The 21,922-nt window shown below is 40.4% G+C and overlaps 7 non-coding genes across 7 annotated transcripts; all 7 read right to left on the reverse strand.

Annotated features, from left to right (window-relative positions):
* Positions 1-3,070: 3,070 nt before the first annotated feature.
* trnav-cac (transfer RNA valine (anticodon CAC)) lies at positions 3,071-3,143 on the reverse strand. Its single transcript has one exon. It is a non-coding gene; the product is annotated as a tRNA-Val (tRNA).
* Positions 3,144-4,028: 885 nt separating this feature from the next.
* On the reverse strand, positions 4,029-4,101 carry trnav-aac (transfer RNA valine (anticodon AAC)). The gene has a single exon. It is a non-coding gene; the product is annotated as a tRNA-Val (tRNA).
* Positions 4,102-6,020: 1,919 nt separating this feature from the next.
* Positions 6,021-6,093, reverse strand: trnav-cac (transfer RNA valine (anticodon CAC)). The gene has a single exon. It is a non-coding gene; the product is annotated as a tRNA-Val (tRNA).
* Positions 6,094-6,977: 884 nt separating this feature from the next.
* On the reverse strand, positions 6,978-7,050 carry trnav-aac (transfer RNA valine (anticodon AAC)). The gene has a single exon. It is a non-coding gene; the product is annotated as a tRNA-Val (tRNA).
* A 1,914-nt stretch (positions 7,051-8,964) lies between these two features.
* On the reverse strand, positions 8,965-9,037 carry trnav-cac (transfer RNA valine (anticodon CAC)). The gene has a single exon. It is a non-coding gene; the product is annotated as a tRNA-Val (tRNA).
* Positions 9,038-9,922: 885 nt separating this feature from the next.
* trnav-aac (transfer RNA valine (anticodon AAC)) lies at positions 9,923-9,995 on the reverse strand. The gene has a single exon. It is a non-coding gene; the product is annotated as a tRNA-Val (tRNA).
* A 1,833-nt stretch (positions 9,996-11,828) lies between these two features.
* Positions 11,829-11,901, reverse strand: trnav-cac (transfer RNA valine (anticodon CAC)). Its single transcript has one exon. It is a non-coding gene; the product is annotated as a tRNA-Val (tRNA).
* Between the last annotated feature and the right edge of the window lie 10,021 nt (positions 11,902-21,922).

The raw sequence follows: 21,922 nt of genomic DNA on the forward strand, positions 1-21,922 counted from the left end.
AGTTATCACTATCTGCCTCTGGTTATTGAAAGACATGTCAAAGACTGGTCTATTCATGTATTCTGCAGGCCTATGTATTTGTTTTGTTTTTTTTCAGTTATGACCCTGTTTCTGTCATCACTATCTGTTTTGTTAAAATTTGTTTCCGCCTAGTTTCGAACCGGGGACCTTTTGCGTGTGAGGCAAACGTGGATAACCACTACACTACTGAAACTACAGAAGGAGTGGAAGTCATGGAAAATGTTAGAATGTCCACAGTCTACCGCCCATGAATATCCCAAATAGAGTACACACAGTAGGAGTCATAATACCCATACAGAACTAGCGGTCGAACAGGGAAATGTTCCAATCGTTTTTCCACCATTCATATTCCCCACAGGGGATTTTAAAAACAATTAAAAAAAGCCCGTGTTTCTTTTGGCTTACCCTGGCCTGGTAACCGTGTAATTCTCTCTAGGACAAGGTGACTTTATAAAAAATATTCGCCTGTATTTACCCCCCCCAAAATTAAATGCCTAATTAACTGCTAATGTGGCTATCATAAAGAACTACAAATGTATTATTTAAGTGTTTCTAAAATCCCCTTGGGAAAAATGATGGTGGAAAAATGGTTGGAACTATTTCCCTGTTTGACCGCTAGGTTTTATGGGTATTATGACACCTCAACTGTGGGGCTTTTTCCCAGTTTTATTGAGAAATTTGTATCATGTTAAATATTAGCCACTATCGGGAGCCACTGTCAGTAACAGCCACATACATTTATTTTGGCATACTTTCATTCCGTTGACCTTTCTTTAATCGTCACATCCTTGTGAATTGTTCCTGAGGGTTGCTAGCATTAGTGAATCATATTAAGCTAAAGTATTGCAATAATTTGGGACATGTAGCCTATTTGAATCATTATGGAACTCAGACCACACGTAGCAGGAATTTATTCAGAGCGCCCAAGCTAGCCACCCCAGCAGAGTGCGTTACGCGACTTAAAAGGGTAAGTCTGAATAGCAAATACTGAGAAGTGCGTAGGAAAAGCATGAGTTCCAATTGGGATCGAGCCTAAGTGATAGGCTTACTGTCTAATTTGTTTAAAATGTGTTTCTGCCAGGTCTCGAACCGGACCTTTCACGTGTTAGGCGAACGTGATACCGCTACACTACAGAAACTTCATGAGTAAGATACTAAGGGTGTTGACTTTGTGGCTGGGGGGGGGGGCTGGGTGGTGGGTGGAGGCATTTATCGCTCTCAAGAACCTAATGAAGTCAGAATGACCTTAGTCCATTAACTAAGCAATAAGGCTTGAGATCCCGGGAATTATCGGTGAATAACTCCTGAATAAGGGCTGATTCACCGTAGGGATGGTTTTGGCTGAGCAGCCGCTCTTGGAAGAGTCTTGGTGGTTCCAAACTTCTTCCTTTTAAGAATGATGGAAGCCACTGTGTTCTTGGGTACCTTCAATGCTGCAGAAATGTATCGGTACCCTTCCCCACGTCTGTGCCTCGACACAATCCTGTCTCGGAGCTCTAGGGACAATTCCTTCCACCTCATGGCTTAGTTTATGCACTGTCAACTGTGGAACCTTATATAGACAGACAGGTGTGTGCCTTTTCAAATCATGACCAATCCATTGAATTTACCACAGGTGGACTCCAATCAAGTTGTAGAAACATCTCAAGGATGATCAACGGAAACAGGATTGACCTGAGCTCAATTTCCAGCCTCATAGCAAGGTTCTGAAAACGTATGTAAATAAGGGTATTTTTTAAATCTTTTTATGAATTAAAAATGATATGTTATCGCTTTGTCATTATGGGGTATTGTGTGTAGATAGATTTTAGTTGAACTTAATCCATTTCAGAATAAGGCTGTAACGTAACAAAATGTGGAAAAAAGTAAGGGGTCTGAATACTTTCCGAATGCACTGTAGCTATGCAGGCTAGCTACTTTTCCTTTGCTAGCCAGCAAACTAAATCTATCACACAATCACATCAAGCAGCTGAAATGACAGAAAACTGTCTGCACTTTTGTTTGTTTACCTTGGATTATATTGCCCATTTCTTTGGATATATCCATTATACTGACCCTGATCAATTAATTTGCCTGGCTCAGAGAAGCTGTCATTCTGGTCACATTCATACCATCGCACGGTGGAGGTCACCAAAAAAACGGCAACATTGATCCACAGGTCGGAGAGGCAGACAGCAAGGTTTAGACAAACCTCAACTGTTTCAAACCATATGCTAGCCTAGGGGCATTGGGAATATTGTCTAGACCAATGATATTTAATGTCGGGGTCGGGGGGACTGCAGTGGGGATATATATTTCATTATTTAGGAACAAAAAATTATGAGTACAGATTATTGTATGTAGACAATATAGAAACGTTTTTGAGAAAGTTAATTAGAAAAAAGTATTGATTGGGTAATTGAAGGTTATTTGTTGATGTAAAAAAAATGTAACGTACCGATTTTAAGTTGTATTTGGGGTGGGATCACAAGAAATGATTGCAAAAAAATGGGGACCCCAGAAATTCTGTAGGAAAACATGGTGTCCCTGCTGAAAAGGTTTGAATACCATTGGTCTAGACACATTTTTCAGGGGAGATGAAGTTTATAAATTGACTGGCTGGGCCGTGGGACAGTGGATGCGCATTTATAAATCTAATGGAACCGCTAACAGGCACTACCTGCAGAATGCTGGGATGGTGGTGCTTCAACTCCCTGCTATTAACCAATTAGCATCCAGGATCCAAACAACCTGTTTTATAACATTGCATTGCCTCTGGTTATTGAAAGACATGTCTAAGACTGGTCTTTTCATGTATTCTGTAGGCCTATGTATTTGTTTCGTTTTTTTTCAGTTATCACTATCTGCCTCTGGTCTAAGACTGGTCTATTCATGTATTCTGTAGGCCTATGTATTTGTTTCGTTTTTTTCAGTTATCACTATCTGCCTCTGGTTATTGAAAGACATGTCTAAGACTGGTCTATTCATGTATTCTGCAGGCCTATGTATTTGTTTCGTTTTTTTCAGTTATGACCCTGTTTCTGTCATCACTATCTGTTTTGTTAAAATTTGTTTCCGCCCGGTTTCGAACCGGGGACCTTTCGCGTGTGAGGCGAACGTGATAACCACTACACTACGGAAACTACATGAAAATGAGCGGAAGTCATTTAAAATGTTAGGAATGCCCACAAGTCTACCGCCCATAATATCCCAAATAGAGTACCACAGTAGGAGTCATAATACCCATAAGAACTAGCGGTCGAACAGGGAAATGGTTCCAATCGTTTTTCCACCATTCATATTCCCACAGGGGATTTAAAAACAATTCAAAAAGGCCTGTGTTTCTTGTTGGCTTACCCTGGCATGGTAACCGTGTAATTCTCTCTAGGACAAGGTGACTTTTAGAAAAAAAATATTCGCTGTATTTATCCCCCCAAAATTAAATGCTAATTAACTGCTAATGTGGCGATCATAAAGAACTACAAATGTATTATTTTAAGTGTTTCTAAACATCCCTTATGGGAAAATGAATGGTGGAAAAATGGTTGGAACCATTTCCCTGTTTGACCGCTAAGTTTTTGTGGGTATTATGACACCTCCACTGTGGGGCTTTTCCCAGTTTTATTTGACAATTTGTATCATTTTAAATATTAGCCACTATCGGGAGCCACTGTCAGTAACAGCCACATACATTTATTTTGGCATACTTTCATTCCGTTGACCTTTCTTTAATCTGTCACATCCTTGTGAATTGTTCCTGAGGGTTGCTAGCATTAGTGAATCATATTAAGCTAAAGTATTGCAATAATTTGGGACATGTAGCCTATTTGAATCATTATGGAACTCAGACCACACGTAGCAGGAATTTATTCAGAGCGCCCAAGCTAGCCACCCCAGCAGAGTGCGTTACGCGACTAAAAAGGGTAAGTCTGAATAGCAAACACTGAGAAGTGCGTAGGAAAAGCATGAATTCCTAAATTGGGATCGAGCCCTAAGTGAATAGGCTTACTGTCTAATTTGTTAAAATGTGTTTCCGCCCGGTCTCGAACCGGGGACATTTCGCGTGTTAGGCGAACGTGATAACCTCTACACTACGGAAACTGCATGAGTAGGATACTAAGGGTGTGACTTTGGCTGGGTGGGTGGCTGGGTGGGTGGGGCATTTATCGCTCTCAGAACCTAATGAAGTCAGAAATGACTTAGTCCATTAACTAAGCAATAAGGCTTGAGATCCCGGGAAGTATCGTGTGAATAACTCCTGAATAAGGGCTGATTCACCGTAGGGATGGTTTGGCTGAGCAGCCGGCTCTTGGAAGAGTCTTGGTGGTTCCAAACTTCTTCATTTTAAGAATGATGGAAGCCACTGTGTTCTTGGGTACCTTCAATGCTGCAGAAATGTATCGGTACCCTTCCCCACGTCTGTGCCTCGACACAATCCTGTCTCGGAGCTCTAGGGACAATTCCTTCCACCTCATGGCTTAGTTTATGCTCTGACATGCACTGTCAACTGTTGAACCTTATATAGACAGACAGGTGTGTGCCTTTTCAAATCATGACCAATCCATTGAATTTACCACAGGTGGACTCCAATCAAGTTGTAGAAACATCTCAAGGATGATCAATGGAAACAGGATGGACCTGAGCTCAATTTCCAGCCTCATAGCAAAGGTTCTGAAAACGTATGTAAATAAGGTATTTTTAAATCTTTTTTTATGATTAAAAATGATATGTTATCGCTTTGTCATTATGGGGTATTGTGTGTAGATAGATTTTATTTGACTTAATCCATTTTCAGAATAAGGCTGTAACGTACAAAATGTGGAAAAAAGTAAGGGGTCTGAATACTTTCCGAATGCACTGTAGCTATGCAGGCTAGCTACTTTTCCTTTGCTAGCCAGCCAACTAAATCTATCACACATCACATCAAGCAGCTGAAATGACAGAAAACTGTCTGCACTTTTGTTTGTTTTACCTTGGATTAAATTGCCATTTCTTTGGATATATCCATTATAATGACCCTGATAAATTAATTTGCCTGGCTCAGAGAAGCTGTCATTCTGGTCACATTCATACACATCACACGGTGGAGGTCACCAAAAAAAACGGCAACATTGATCCACAGGTCGGAGAGGCAGACAGCAAGGTTTAGACAAACCTCAACTGTTTCAAACCATATGCTAGCCTAGGGGCATTGGGAAATATTGTCTAGACCAATGATATTTAATGTCGGGGTCGGGGGGGACTGCAGTGGGGATATATATATTCATTATTTAGGAACAAAAAATTATGAGTACAGATTATTGTATGAGACAATATAGAAACGTTTTTGAGAAAGTTAATTAGAAAAAAAGTATTTGATTGGGTAATTGAAGGTTATTTGTTGATGTAAAAAAAAATGTAACGTACCGATTTTAAAGTTGTATTTGGGGTGGGATCACAAGAAATGATTGCAAAAAAATGGGGACCCCAGAAATTCTGTAGGAAAACATGGTGTCCCTGCTGAAAAGGTTTGAATACCATTGGTCTAGACACATTTTTCCAGGGGAGATGAAGTTTATAATTGACTGGCTGGGCCGTGGGACAGTGGATGCGCATTTATAAATCTAATGGAACCGCTAACAGGCACTACCTGCAGAATGCTGGGATGGTGGTGCTTCAACTCCCTGCTATTAACCAATTAGCATCCAGGATCCAAACAACCTGTTTATAACATTGCATTGCCTCTGGTTATTGAAAGACATGTCTAAGACTGGTCTTTTCATGTATTCTGTAGGCCTATGTATTTGTTTCGTTTTTTTTCAGTTATCACTATCTGCCTCTGGTCTAAGACTGGTCTATTCATGTATTCTGTAGGCCTATGTATTTGTTTCGTTTTTTTTCAGTTATCACTATCTGCCTCTGGTTATTGAAAGACATGTCTAAGACTGGTCTATTCATGTATTCTGCAGGCCTATGTATTTGTTTCGTTTTTTTCAGTTATGACCCTGTTTTCTGTCATCACTATCTGTTTTGTTAAAATTTGTTTCCGCCCGGTTTCGAACCGGGGACCTTTCGCGTGTGAGGCGAACGTGATAACCACTACACTATGGAAACTACATGAAAATGAGCGGAAGTCATTTAAAATGTTAGGAATGCCCACAAGTCTACCGCCCATAATATCCCAAATAGAGTACCACAGTAGGAGTCATAATACCCATAAGAACTAGCGGTCGAACAGGGAAATGGTTCCAATCGTTTTTCCACCATTCATATTCCCCACAGGGGATTTTAAAAACAATTCAAAAAGGCCTGTGTTTCTTGTTGGCTTACCCTGGCATGGTAACCGTGTAATTCTCTCTAGGACAAGGTGACTTTTAGAAAAAATATTCGCCTGTATTTATCCCCCCAAAATTAAATGCTAATTAACTGCTAATGTGGCGATCATAAAGAACTACAAATGTATTATTTAAGTGTTTCTAAAATCCCTTATGGGAAAAATGAATGGTGGAAAAATGGTTGGAACCATTTCCCTGTTTGACCGCTAAGTTTTATGGGTATTATGACACCTCCACTGTGGGGCTTTTCCCAGTTTTATTTGACAATTTGTATCATTTTAAATATTAGCCACTATCGGGAGCCACTGTCAGTAACAGCCACATACATTTATTTTGGCATACTTTCATTCCGTTGACCTTTCTTTAATCTGTCACATCCTTGTGATTTGTTCCTGAGGGTTGCTAGCATTAGTGAATCATATTAAGCTAAAGTATTGCAATAATTTGGGACATGTAGCCTATTTGAATCACTATGGAACTCAGACCACACGTAGCAGGAATTTATTCAGAGCGCCCAAGCTAGCCACCCCAGCAGAGTGCGTTACGCGACTTAAAAGGGTAAGTCTGAATAGCAAATACTGAGAAGTGCGTAGGAAAAGCATGAATTCCTAAATTGGGATCGAGCCCTAAGTGAATAGGCTTACTGTCTAATTTGTTAAAATGTGTTTCTGCCCGGTCTCGAACCGGGGACCTTTCACGTGTTAGGCGAACGTGATAACCGCTACACTACAGAAACTTCATGAGTAAGATACTAAGGGTGTGACTTTGGCTGGGTGGGTGGGTGGGGCATTTATCGCTCTCAGAACCTAATGAAGTCAGAAATGACTTAGTCCATTAACTAAGCAATAAGGCTTGAGATCCCGGGAATTATCGTGTGAATAACTCCTGAATAAGGGCTGATTCACCGTAGGGATGGTTTGGCTGAGCAGCCGGCTCATGGAAGAGTCTTGGTGGTTCCAAACTTCTTCCTTTTAAGAATGATGGAAGCCACTGTGTTCTTGGGTACCTTCAATGCTGCAGAAATGTATCGGTACCCTTCCCCACGTCTGTGCCTCGACACAATCCTGTCTCGGAGCTCTAGGGACAATTCCTTCCACCTCATGGCTTAGTTTATGCTCTGACATGCACTGTCAACTGTTGAACCTTATATAGACAGACAGGTGTGTGCCTTTTCAAATCATGACCAATCCATTGAATTTACCACAGGTGGACTCCAATCAAGTTGTAGAAACATCTCAAGGATGATCAATGGAAACAGGATGGACCTGAGCTCAATTTCCAGCCTCATAGCAAAGGTTCTGAAAACGTATGTAAATAAGGTATTTTTTAAATCTTTTTTTATGAATTAAAAATGATATGTTATCGCTTTGTCATTATGGGGTATTGTGTGTAGATAGATTTTATTTGACTTAATCCATTTTCAGAATAAGGCTGTAACGTAACAAAATGTGGAAAAAAGTAAGGGGTCTGAATACTTTCCAAATGCACTGTAGCTATGCAGGCTAGCTACTTTTCCTTTGCTAGCCAGCCAACTAAATCTATCACACAATCACATCAAGCAGCTGAAATGACAGAAAACTGTCTGCACTTTTGTTTGTTTTACCTTGGATTAAATTGCCATTTCTTTGGATATATCCATTATAATGACCCTGATAAATTAATTTGCCTGGCTCAGAGAAGCTGTCATTCTGGTCACATTCATACACATCACACGGTGGAGGTCACCAAAAAAACGGCAACATTGATCCACAGGTCGGAGAGGCAGACAGCAAGGTTTAGACAAACCTCAACTGTTTCAAACCATATGCTAGCCTAGGGGCATTGGGAAATATTGTCTAGACCAATGATATTTAATGTCGGGGTCGGGGGGACTGCAGTGGGGATATATATATTCATTATTTAGGAACCAAAAATTATGAGTACAGATTATTGTATGAGACAATATAGAAACGTTTTTGAGAAAGTTAATTAGAAAAAAAGTATTTGATTGGGTAATTGAAGGTTATTTGTTGATGTAAAAAAAAATGTAACGTACCGATTTTAAAGTTGTATTTGGGGTGGGATCACAAGAAATGATTGCAAAAAAATGGGGACCCCAGAAATTCTGTAGGAAAACATGGTGTCCCTGCTGAAAAGGTTTGAATACCATTGGTCTAGACACATTTTTCCAGGGGAGATGAAGTTTATAAATTGACTGGCTGGGCCGTGGGACAGTGGATGCGCATTTATAAATCTAATGGAACCGCTAACAGGCACTACCTGCAGAATGCTGGGATGGTGGTGCTTCAACTCCCTGCTATTAACCAATTAGCATCCAGGATCCAAACAACCTGTTTTATAACATTGCATTGCCTCTGGTTATTGAAAGACATGTCTAAGACTGGTCTTTTCATGTATTCTGTAGGCCTATGTATTTGTTTCGTTTTTTTTCAGTTATCACTATCTGCCTCTGGTCTAAGACTGGTCTATTCATGTATTCTGTAGGCCTATGTATTTGTTTCGTTTTTTTTCAGTTATCACTATCTGCCTCTGGTTATTGAAAGACATGTCTAAGACTGGTCTATTCATGTATTCTGCAGGCCTATGTATTTGTTTCGTTTTTTTCAGTTATGACCCTGTTTCTGTCATCACTATCTGTTTTGTTAAAATTTGTTTCCGCCCGGTTTCGAACCGGGGACCTTTCGCGTGTGAGGCGAACGTGATAACCACTACACTATGGAAACTACATGAAAATGAGCGGAAGTCATTTAAAATGTTAGGAATGCCCACAAGTCTACCGCCCATAATATCCCAAATAGAGTACCACAGTAGGAGTCATAATACCCATAAGAACTAGCGGTCGAACAGGGAAATGGTTCCAATCGTTTTTCCACCATTCATATTCCCCACAGGGGATTTTAAAAACAATTCAAAAAGGCCTGTGTTTCTTGTTGGCTTACCCTGGCATGGTAACCGTGTAATTCTCTCTAGGACAAGGTGACTTTTAGAAAAAATATTCGCCTGTATTTATCCCCCCAAAATTAAATGCTAATTAACTGCTAATGTGGCGATCATAAAGAACTACAAATGTATTATTTTAAGTGTTTCTAAAATCCCTTATGGGAAAAATGAATGGTGGAAAAATGGTTGGAACCATTTCCCTGTTTGACCGCTAAGTTTTATGGGTATTATGACACCTCCACTGTGGGGCTTTTCCCAGTTTTATTTGACAATTTGTATCATTTTAAATATTAGCCACTATCGGGAGCCACTGTCAGTAACAGCCACATACATTTATTTTGGCATACTTTCATTCCGTTGACCTTTCTTTAATCTGTCACATCCTTGTGATTTGTTCCTGAGGGTTGCTAGCATTAGTGAATCATATTAAGCTAAAGTATTGCAATAATTTGGGACATGTAGCCTATTTGAATCACTATGGAACTCAGACCACACGTAGCAGGAATTTATTCAGAGCGCCCAAGCTAGCCACCCCAGCAGAGTGCGTTACGCGACTTAAAAGGGTAAGTCTGAATAGCAAATACTGAGAAGTGCGTAGGAAAAGCATGAATTCCTAAATTGGGATCGAGCCCTAAGTGAATAGGCTTACTGTCTAATTTGTTAAAATGTGTTTCTGCCCGGTCTCGAACCGGGGACCTTTCACGTGTTAGGCGAACGTGTTAACCGCTACACTACAGAAACTTCATGAGTAAGATACTAAGGGTGTGACTTTGGCTGGGTGGGTGGGTGGGGCATTTATCGCTCTCAGAACCTAATGAAGTCAGAAATGACTTAGTCCATTAACTAAGCAATAAGGCTTGAGATCCCGGGAATTATCGTGTGAATAACTCCTGAATAAGGGCTGATTCACCGTAGGGATGGTTTGGCTGAGCAGCCGGCTCATGGAAGAGTCTTGGTGGTTCCAAACTTCTTCCTTTTAAGAATGATGGAAGCCACTGTGTTCTTGGGTACCTTCAATGCTGCAGAAATGTATCGGTACCCTTCCCCACGTCTGTGCCTCGACACAATCCTGTCTCGGAGCTCTAGGGACAATTCCTTCCACCTCATGGCTTAGTTTATGCTCTGACATGCACTGTCAACTGTTGAACCTTATATAGACAGACAGGTGTGTGCCTTTTCAAATCATGACCAATCCATTGAATTTACCACAGGTGGACTCCAATCAAGTTGTAGAAACATCTCAAGGATGATCAATGGAAACAGGATGGACCTGAGCTCAATTTCCAGCCTCATAGCAAAGGTTCTGAAAACGTATGTAAATAAGGTATTTTTTAAATCTTTTTTTATGAATTAAAAATGATATGTTATCGCTTTGTCATTATGGGGTATTGTGTGTAGATAGATTTTATTTGACTTAATCCATTTTCAGAATAAGGCTGTAACGTAACAAAATGTGGAAAAAAGTAAGGGGTCTGAATACTTTCCGAATGCACTGTAGCTATGCAGGCTAGCTACTTTTCCTTTGCTAGCCAGCCAACTAAATCTATCACACAATCACATCAAGCAGCTGAAATGACAGAAAACTGTCTGCACTTTTGTTTGTTTTACCTTGGATTAAATTGCCATTTCTTTGGATATATCCATTATAATGACCCTGATAAATTAATTTGCCTGGCTCAGAGAAGCTGTCATTCTGGTCACATTCATACACATCACACGGTGGAGGTCACCAAAAAAACGGCGACATTGATCCACAGGTCGGAGAGGCAGACAGCAAGGTTTAGACAAACCTCAACTGTTTCAAACCATATGCTAGCCTAGGGGCATTGGGAAATATTGTCTAGACCAGTGATATTTAAAGTGGGGGTCGGGGGGACTGCAGTGGGGATATATATATTCATTATTTAGGAACAAAAAATTATGAGTACAGATTATTGTATGAGACAATATAGAAACGTTTTTGAGAAAGTTAATTAGAAAAAAAGTATTTGATTGGGTAATTGAAGGTTATTTGTTGATGTAAAAAAAAATGTAACGTACCGATTTTAAAGTTGTATTTGGGGTGGGATCACAAGAAATGATTGCAAAAAAATGGGGACCCCAGAAATTCTGTAGGAAAAAATGGTGTCCCTGCTGAAAAGGTTTGAATACCATTGGTTTAGACACATTTTTCCAGGGGAGATGAAGTTTATAAATTGACTGGCTGGGCCGTGGGACAGTGGATGCGCATTTATAAATCTAATGGAACCGCTAACAGGCACTACCCGCAGAATGCTGGGATGGTGGTGCTTCAACTCCCTGCTATTAACCAATTAGCATCCAGGATCCAAACAACCTGTTTTATAACATTGCATTGCCTCTGGTTATTGAAAGACATGTCTAAGACTGGTCTATTCATGTATTCTGTAGGCCTATGTATTTGTTTCGTTTTTTTTCAGTTATCACTATCTGCCTCTGGTTATTGAAAGACATGTCTAAGACTGGTCTATTCATGTATTCTGCAGGCCTATGTATTTGTTTCGTTTTTTCAGTTATGACCCTGTTTCTGTCATCACTATCTGTTTTGTTAAAATTTGTTTCCGCCCGGTTTCGAACCGGGGACCTTTCGCGTGTGTGGCGAACGTGATAACCACTACACTACGGAAACTACATGAAAATGAGTGGAAGTCATTTAAAATTTTAGGAATGCCCACAAGTCTACCACCCATAATATCCCAAATAGAGTACCACAGTAGGAGTCATAATACCCATAAGAACTAGCGGTCGAACAGGGAAATGGTTCCAATCGTTTTTCCACCATTCATATTCCCCACAGGGGATTTTAAAAACAATTCAAAAAGGCCTGTGTTTCTTGTTGGCTTACCCTGGCATGGTAACCGTGTAATTCTCTCTAGGACAAGGTGACTTTTAGAAAAAATATTCGCCTGTATTTACCCCCCCAAAATTAAATGCTAATTAACTGCTAATGTGGCGATCATAAAGAACTACAAATGTATTATTTTAAGTGTTTCTAAAATCCCCTATGGGAAAAATGAATGGTGGAAAAATGGTTGGAACCATTTCCCTGTTTGACCGCTAAGTTTTATGGGTATTATGACACCTCCACTGTGGGGCTTTTCCCAGTTTTATTTGACAATTTGTATCATTTTAAATATTAGCCACTATCGGGAGCCACTGTCAGTAACAGCCACATACATTTATTTTGGCATACTTTCATTCCGTTGACCTTTCTTTAATCTGTCACATCCTTGTGAATTGTTCCTGAGGGTTGCTAGCATTAGTGAATCATATTAAGCTAAAGTATTGCAATAATTTGGGACATGTAGCCTATTTGAATCATTATGGAACTCAGACCACACGTAGCAGGAATTTATTCAGAGCGCCCAAGCTAGCCACCCCAGCAGAGTGCGTTACGCGACTTAAAAGAGTAAGTCTGAATAGCAAATACTTAGAAGTGCGTATGAAAAGCATGAATTCCTAAATTGGGATCGAGCCCTAAGTGAATAGGCTTACTGTCTAATTTGTTAAAATGTGTTTCCGCCCGGTCTCCTTTCGCGTGTTAGGCGAACGTGATAACCGCTACACTACGGAAACTGCATGAGTAGGATACTAAGGGTGTGACTTTGGCTGGGTGGGTGGCTGGGTGGGTGGGGCATTTATCGCTCTCAGAACCTAATGAAGTCTGAAATGACCTAGTCTATTAACTAAGCAATAAGGCTTGAGATCCCGGGAGTTATCGTGTGAATAACTCCTGAATAAGGGCTGATTCACCGTAGGGATGGTTTGGCTGAGCAGCCGGCTCTTGGAAGAGTCTTGGTGGTTCCAAACTTCTTCCTTTTAAGACTGATGGAAGCCACTGTGTTCTTGGGTACCTTCAATGCTGCAGAAATGTATCGGTACCCTTCCCCACGTCTGTGCCTCGACACAATCCTGTCTCGGAGCTCTAGGGACAATTCCTTCCACCTCATGGCTTAGTTTATGCACTGTCAATTGTGGAACCTTATATAGATAGACAGGTGTGTGCCTTTTCAAATCATGACCAATCCATTGACTTTACCACAGGTGGACTCCAATCAAGTTGTAGAAACATCTCAAGGATGATCAATGGAAACAGGATGGACCTGAGCTCAATTTCCAGCCTCATAGCAAAGGGTCTGAAAACGTATGTAAATAAGGTATTTTTTAAATCTTTTTTTATGAATTAAAAATGATATGTTATCGCTTTGTCATTATGGGGTATTGTGTGTAGATAGATTTTATTTGACTTAATCCATTTTCAGAATAAGGCTGTAACGTAACAAAATGTGGAAAAAAGTAAGGGGTCTGAATACTTTCCGAATGCACCGTAGCTATGCAGGCTAGCTACTTTTCCTTTGCTAGCCAGCCAACTAAGTCTATCACACAATCACATCAAGCAGCTGAAATGACAGAAAACTGTCTGCACTTTTGTTTGTTTTACCTTGGATTATATTGCCATTTCTTTGGATATATCCATTATAATGACCCTGATAAATTAATTTGCCTGGCTCAGAGAAGCTGTCATTCTGGTCACATTCATACACATCGCACGGTGGAGGTCACCAAAAAAACGGCAACATTGATCCACAGGTCGGAGAGGCAGACAGCAAGGTTTAGACAAACCTCAACTGTTTCAAACCATATGCTAGCCTAGGGGCATTGGGAAATATTGTCTAGACCAGTGATATTTAAAGTCGGGGTCGGAGGGACTGCAGTGGGGATATATATATTCATTATTTAGGAACAAAAAATTATGAGTACAGATTATTGTATGAGACAATATAGAAACGTTTTTGAGAAAGTTAATTAAAAAAAAGTATTTGATTGGGTAATTGAAGGTTATTTGTTGATGTAAAAAAAAATGTAACGTACCGATTTTAAAGTTGTATTTGGGGTGGGATCACAAGAAATGATTGCAAAAAAATGGGGACCCCAGAAATTCTGTAGGAAAAAATGGTGTCCCTGCTGAAAAGGTTTGAATACCATTGGTCTAGACACATTTTTCCAGGGGAGATGAAGTTTATAAATTGACTGGCTGGGCCGTGGGACAGTGGATGCGCATTTATAAATCTAATGGAACCGCTAACAGGCACTACCCGCAGATTGCTGGGATGGTGGTGCTTCAACTCCCTGCTATTAACCAATTAGCATCCAGGATCCAAACAACCTTTTTTATAACATTGCATTGCCTCTGGTTATTGAAAGACATGTCTAAGACTGGTCTATTCATGTATTCTGTAGGCCTATGTATTTGTTTCGTTTTTTTTCAGTTATCACTATCTGCCTCTGGTTATTGAAAGACATGTCTAAGACTGGTCTATTCATGTATTCTTCAGGCCTATGTATTTGTTTAGTTTTTTTCAGTTATGACCCTGTTTCTGTCATCACTATCTGTTTTGTTAAAATTAGTTTCCACACGGTTTCGAACCGGGGACCTTCCGCGTGTGAGGTGAACGTGATAACCACTACACTACGGAAACTACAAGAAAAAGAGTGGAAGTCATGGAAAATGTTAGGAATGCCCACAAGTCTACCGCCCATAATATCCCAAATAGAGTACCACAGTAGGAGTCATAATACCCATAAGAACTAGCGGTCGAACAGGGAAATGGTTCCAATCTTTTTTCCACCATTCATATTCCCCACAGGGGATTTTAAAATCAATTAAGAAAGGCCTGTGTTTCTTGTTGGCTTACCCTGGCATGGTAACCGTGTAATTCTTTCTAGGACAAGGTGACTTTTAGAAAAAATATTCGCCTGTATTTACCCCCCCAAAATTAAATGCTAATTAAGTGCTAATGTGGCTATCATAAAGAACTACAAATGTATTATTTTAAGTGTTTCTAAAATCCCCTGTGGGAAAAATGAATGGTGGAAAAATGGTTGGAACTATTTCCCTGTTTGACCGCTAGGTTTTATGGGTATTATGACACCTTAACTGTGGGGCTTTTCCCAGTTTTATTTGACAATTTGTATCATGTTAAATATTAGCCACTATCGGGAGCCACTGTCAGTAACAGCCACATACATTTATTTTGGCATACTTTCATTCTGTTGACCTTTCTTTAATCTGTCACATCCTTGTGAATTGTTCCTGAGGGTTGCTAGCATTAGTGAATCATATTAAGCTAAAGTATTGCAATAATTTGGGACATGTAGCCTATTTGAATCATTATGGAACTCAGACCACACGTAGCAGGAATTTATTCAGAGCGCCCAAGCTAGCCACCCCAGCAGAGTGCGTTACGCGACTTAAAAGGGTAAGTCTGAATAACAAATACTGAGAAGTGCGTAGGAAAAGCATGAATTCCTAAATTGGGATCGAGCCCTAAGTGAATAGGCTTACTGTCTAATTTGTTAAAATGTGCTTCCTCCCGGTCTCCTTTCGCGTGTTAGGCGAACGTGATAACCTCTACACTACGGAAACTGCATGAGTAGGATACTAAGGGTGTGACTTTGGCTGGGTGGTTGGGTGGGGCATTTATCGCTCTCAGAACCTAATGAAGTCAGAAATGACTTAGTACATTAACTAAGCAATAAGGCTTGAGATCCCGGGAATTATCGTGTGAATAACTCCTGAATAAGGGCTGATTCACCGTAGGGATGGTTTGGCTGAGCAGCCGGCTCTTGGAAGAGTCTTGGTGGTTCCAAACTTCTTCCTTTTAAGAATGATGGAAGCCACTGTGTTCTTGGGTACCTTCAATGCTGCAGAAATGTATCGGTACCCTTCCCCACGTCTGTGCCTCGACACAATCCTGTCTCGGAGCTCTAGGGACAATTCCTTCCACCTCATGGCTTAGTTTATGCTCTGACATGCACTGTCAACTGTGGAACCTTATATAGACAGACAGGTGTGTGCCTTTTCAAATCATGACCAATCCATTGAATTTACCACAGGTGGACTCCAATCAAGTTGTAGAAACATCTCAAGGATGATCAATGGAAACAGGATGGCCCTGAGCTCAATTTCCAGCCTCATAGCAAAGGGTCTGAAAACGTATGTAAATAAGGTATTTTTTAAATCTTTTTTATGAATTAAAAATGATATGTTATCGCTTTGTCATTATGGGGTATTGTGTGTAGATAGATTTTATTTGACTTAATCCATTTTCAGAATAAGGCTGTAACGTAACAAAATGTGGAAAAAAGTAAGGGGTCTGAATACTTTCCGAATGCACTGTAGCTATGCAGGCTAGCTACTTTTCCTTTGCTAGCCAGCCAACTAAATCTATCACACAATCACATCAAGCAGCTGAAATGACAGAAAACTGTCTGCACTTTTGTTTGTTTTACCTTGGATTATATTGCCATTTCTTTGGATATATCCATTATAATGACCCTGATAAATTAATTTGCCTGGCTCAGAGAAGCTGTCATTCTGGTCACATTCATACACATCGCACGGTGGAGGTCACCAAAAAAACGGCAACATTGATCCACAGGTCGGAGAGGCAAACAGCAAGGTTTAGACAAACCTCAACTGTTTCAAACCATATGCTAGCCTAGGGGCATTGGGAAATATTGTCTAGACCAAGTATATTTGAAGTCGGGGTCGGGGGGACTGCAGTGGGGATATATATATTCATTATTTATGAACAAAATATTATGAGTACAGATTATTGTATGAGACAATATAGAAACGTTTTTTGAGAAATTTAATTAGAAAAAAAGTATTTGATTGGGTAATTGAAGGTTATTTGTTGATGTAAAAAAAAATGTAACGTACCGATTTTAAAGTTGTATTTGGGGTGGGATCACAAGAAATGATTGCAAAAAAATGGGGACCCCAGAAATTCTGTAGGAAAAAATGGTGTCCCTGCTGAAAAGGTTTGAATACCATTGGTCTAGACACATTTTTCCAGGGGAGATGAAGTTTATAAATTGACTGGCTGGGCCGTGGGACAGTGGATGCGCATTTATAAATCTAATGTAACCGCTAACAGGCACTACCCGCAGATTGCTAGGATGGTGGTGCTTCAACTCCCTGCTATTAACCAATTAGCATCCAGGATCCAAACAACCTTTTTTATAACATTGCATTGCCTCTGGTTATTGAAAGACATGTCTAAGACTGGTCTATTCATGTATTCTGTAGGCCTATGTATTTGTTTCGTTTTTTTTCAGTTATCACTATCTGCCTCTGGTTATTGAAAGACATGTCTAAGACTGGTCTATTCATGTATTCTGCAGGCCTATGTATTTGTTTCGTTTTTTTCAGTTATGACCCTGTTTCTGTCATCACTATCTGTTTTGTTAAAATTAGCTTCCACCCGGTTTTGAACCGGGGACCTTTCGCGTGTGAGGCGAACGTGATAACCACTACACTACGGAAACTACAAGAAAAAGAGTGGAAGTCATGGAAAATGTAAGGGAATACCCCCCTGATTTGGACAAAATAACATGGCAACATATTGGCATAGCACGAATCATACACACGATTGCAAAAACCACCCAAAGCGGCCCATCTCCGGGCCAATCATATGGCAATTTTCCGATGGCAATTGCCAATTGTAACACCCCAAATTTCCTTTAGATGGCGAGCGCGCTCCACCTTGGATTTTCATACAGCAAATGATACCCAATTCTTACCCAAGTCTCAGATTTTGATAAAATTATTTTTTTTTGAAAACTTAGCACCTTGTAAAAAAGTGGTTTCTGGACCGTTTTTCGAATTTTTTTCGATTGTTATGTCAATTACACATGTATAAGAGCTGTATGAACATGCTTCTGACGTTTTTTATTGATGTCGTTTTTTGGGTTGCTTTTGCTTGTGCATAAGGCATATGTTTTGTGCATTTGGAATATGATTTCATAGGAAGTCAAAAGTGACATATTTGCTTGTGCATAAGGCATATGATTTGTGCATTTGGAATATGATTTCATAGGAAGTCAAAAGTGACATATTTATATTTTTTGCCAAATGCCATTAGAAATGTGCAAATGAAATGTCCAATTATTTTTTTGTCAATTATACATGTATGAAAGTATTGAATGTGCCACATCAGTATGTTTGTCCGTTTGCCATGTACGATCATAGGAAGTCGGTTTCCAAACCCAAAAGTCAGTGAACCATGGTCCAAATGGCATTTATACTGCCCAAATGATATATATCCCTATGTTGAGCCATCAATCAACGCAGATGGTCTACTTGTCATGTATGATGAGGGAGAAGTGGGACTCTGTTGCTTTTAACATTTTTAACGAATTTGACATGCTCAGAATGCATAATTGACTGGCCCGATGATCTCGGGATGGCCGTGCAGTGACTGTGGTTCCTCTCCATCGCTCGTTGTGTTGATTTCATCATGTCAACTTTGGTGATATTTTTTGCTGTTGAATCATATTGCAAATGCGCGTTACATTTGCAATATTGCGCGTTACGTTTGCAATATGATTCAATGGGCATTTAGCATCACAAAATTAGGCATGCTCAAAAATACTGCAGAAACGCATTATTGACTGGCTCGATGAACTCGGGATGGCCGGGCAGTGACTGTGGTTCCTCTCCATTGCTCGTCACCCAGCAGTCAGCGTCCATCAGTCAATTAGATGTCATTTTGACACCAAACTGATAGCATCTGACACCAAATCCACTGTTTCCAACTCGTATAGAAGCCAACTATCACATATGTCAGAGAAGGCCCATAATTCACAGTGCTTTCAATTTTAACCATAAAAAAACCTAAAACACATAGTTACGTTATAGCTGCGGGTCCAGCTCTGACATTATGTGTAGGCCTATGTGAGGCGACCCCGAATCCCAAGTTTCGGCTCGATAGGTCATTCGGTGCCCGAGCAATGGCCTTAATTGGTGCTGAAAATCCACTTTTTCAGGGCGTTACTACAGGGTCCCTGAATGAGCTATCGGACAGAGACATTGGGGTCCGTCTCTATGGGCCGAGGCGGTTTCAATGCACCTAGTCTTGCGACTCTGGGACATTTCTACATGTCGCCATGTCCGTGATATTCAAAATGAATTGAAAATATTGCAAATGTACGAGGCGGTTTCTCGGTCAGAGAACCTTCTAGAGCCCCATAAATCACCGTGCACTATCGACTTGAGATCTAGAACAGGTTTCTAAAATGTCGGAGCTCTAGGTCTGACGGTTCTTGAATCGTTTGAACGAAAGTAACTATTGAAGACGGTATAAGCCTCTAAGCCCCACACTATGTACCTATGGCCAAATTGTGTGTGTGTGTTTTTGTTTTTTTTGCAAAAAGAATAGACACACGTTGTCTTTGGGGTAGGCATATACAGAATCCTGAATATGAAGTCTCTACCTTAAGAATTGACTGAGTAACAGATGGTTGAGTTGCGTGATTTTCACTATCTGCAGGTGGCAATATGACAATAGCTCTTGGGTGTTTTTAACCACTTCCGGTTGTCACAGGAAGCTCTTGCTTCACACACGTTGTCTTTGGGGTAGACATAAACAGAATCCTGAATAAGAAGTCTCTACCTTAAGAATTGACTGAATAACAGATGGTTGAGTTGCGTGATTTTCACTATCTGCAGGTAGCAATATGACAATAGCTCTAGGCTGTTTTAACCACTTCCCGTTGTCACAGGAAGTTCTTACTCAACACACGTTGTCTTTGGGGTAGACATAAATGGAATCCTGAATAAGAAGTCTCTACCTTAAGAATTGACTGAGTAACAGATGGTTGAGTTGCGTGATTTTCACTATGTGCACGTAATATGACAATAGCTCTTGGGTGTTTTTAACCACTTCTGGTTGTCACAGGAAGCTCTTGCTTCACACACGTTGTCTTTGGGGTAGACATAAACATAATCCTGAATAAGAAGTCTCTACCTTAAGAATTGACTGAGTAACAGATGGTTGAGTTGCGTGATTTTCACAATGCGCACGTAATATGACAATAGCTCTTGGGTGTTTTTAACCACTTCCGGTTGTCACAGGAAGCTCTTGCTTCACACACGTTGTCTTTGGGGTAGACATAAACAGAATCCTGAATAAGAAGTCTCTACCTTAAGAATTGACTGAGTAACAGATGGTTGAGTTGCGTGATTTTCACTATGCGCATATAATATGACAATAGCTCTTGGGTGATTTCAACCACTTCCGGTTGTCACAGGAAGCTCTTGCTTCACACACGTTGTCTTTGGGGTAGACATAAACAGAATCCTGAATAAGAAGTCTCTACCTTCAGAATTGACTGAGTAACAGATGGTTGAGTTGCGTGATTTTCACTATATGCAGGTTGACCATATGACAATAGCTCTAGGCTGTTTTAACCACTTCCCGTTGTCACATGAAGTTCTTACTCAACACACGTTGTCTTTGGGGTAGACATAAACAGAATCCTGAATAAGAAGTCTCTACCTTAAGAATTGACTGAGTAACAGATGGTTGAGTTGCGTGATTTTCACTATCTGCAGGTGGCAATATGACAATAGCTCTTGGGTGTTTTTAACCACTTCCGGTTGTCACAGGAAGCTGTTGCTTCACACACGTTGTCTTTGGGGTAGACATAAACAGAATCCTGAATAAGAAGTCTCTACCTTAAGAATTGACTGAGTAACAGATGGTTGAGTTGCGTGATTTTCACTATGCGCACGTAATATGACAATAGCTCTTGGGTGATTTTAACCACTTCCGGTTGTCACAGGAAGCTCTTGCTTTACACACGTTGTCTTTGGGGTAGACATAAACAGAATCCTGAATAAGAAGTCTCTACCTTAAGAATTGACTGAATGACAGATGGTTGAGTTGCGTGATTTTCACTATATGCATGTTGTCCATATGACAATAGCACTTGGGTGATTTTAACCACTTCCGGTTGTCACAGGAAGCTCTTGCTTCACACACGTTGTCTTTGGGGTAGACATAAACAGAATCCTGAATAAGAAGTCTCTACCTTAAGAATTGACTGAGTAACAGATGGTTGAGTTGCGTGATTTTCACTATCTGCAGGTGGCAATATGACAATAGCTCTTGAGTGTTTTTAACCACTTCCGGTTGTCACAGGAAGCTGTTGCTTCACACACGTTGTCTTTGGGGTAGACATAAACAGAATCCTGAATAAGAAGTCTCTACCTTAAGAATTGACTGAGTAACAGATGGTTGAGTTGCGTGATTTTCACTATCTGCAGGTTGCTTATATGACAATAGCTCTAGGGTGATTTTAACATTTTCCGGTTGCTCCAGGAACCTTAGAATCGACACAGGTAGACCTCACAGTAGCCTGATGGATTGTTATAGAAGACAGGTTCACAAGGCATTCATAACCCACATAGACTTCAGGTTGAATTTAGGAGAATTGTCAATGTATTCCTATGGGGAGAGAAGTCATTGCACACAGTTTGATCTAAACACCTTCTTTTCACTGTGAAGGGTTAATGCCACAGGGTCAAGGTTAGGCTTGCACAGATCGGGAGGACCTCAGGAACGCTCCTGAGGTTGAATTGTGCTTCTAACCCTAATGGTTCTCTCACTGTCACCCATAAGCACTTGACATATTGGTGCAGGCCTCATTTTGGGCCTAGTTTTCTCACGGTCACTGCGCTCATACCGAGCAAGCTACGGTCAAGCGGGGCGTCTCATTGAACTCGTCTCAGCCTAGAGATAATGGTAATGCCATTGCAGGCTCTTTGTGTCTTTAAGCACCGCACTGTGTCACTCCGTCCT

The sequence above is a fragment of the Salmo trutta genome, unplaced genomic scaffold (genome assembly GCF_901001165.1).
Source record: "Salmo trutta unplaced genomic scaffold, fSalTru1.1, whole genome shotgun sequence".
NCBI classification, from domain to species: Eukaryota; Metazoa; Chordata; class Actinopteri; order Salmoniformes; family Salmonidae; genus Salmo; species Salmo trutta.